General features: G+C 33.8%; 1 protein-coding gene across 1 annotated transcript in view; it reads right to left on the reverse strand.

Moving 5' to 3' along the window:
• The window catches only part of LOC119590466 (protein croquemort-like), a 47,895-nt gene that overhangs the window by 14,347 nt on the left and 33,279 nt on the right, over positions 1–269 (reverse strand). The gene's annotated exons all lie outside the window — the stretch shown is intronic.

Below are 269 nucleotides of genomic sequence, written 5' to 3' on the forward strand. Positions count from 1 at the left end.
AAGATAGGCTGTTTAAGGCTGCTAATATACTGCCCTTTGGTCTAAATGTTTGATGTCATATGATCATGCTATTAGTCCAGGTAAAAGTGTTTCATGTTTTAAGTCCCTGGTGTCTTCAGTTCTGTAATTCATATGGAAGCAAGTTGCAGATAAGTTAAGTTTTTATATCTATTGTAAAAAGTATCACGTTTTCTTGTTGTCAAGTGTTGGAGGTATCTCGGTCTTTCAAGGATAGTGAATACATTTTTATATCAAAAGGTAAGAGTTTG

The sequence above is a fragment of the Penaeus monodon genome, chromosome 27 (assembly GCF_015228065.2).
Source record: "Penaeus monodon isolate SGIC_2016 chromosome 27, NSTDA_Pmon_1, whole genome shotgun sequence".
NCBI lineage: Eukaryota > Metazoa > Arthropoda > Malacostraca > Decapoda > Penaeidae > Penaeus > Penaeus monodon.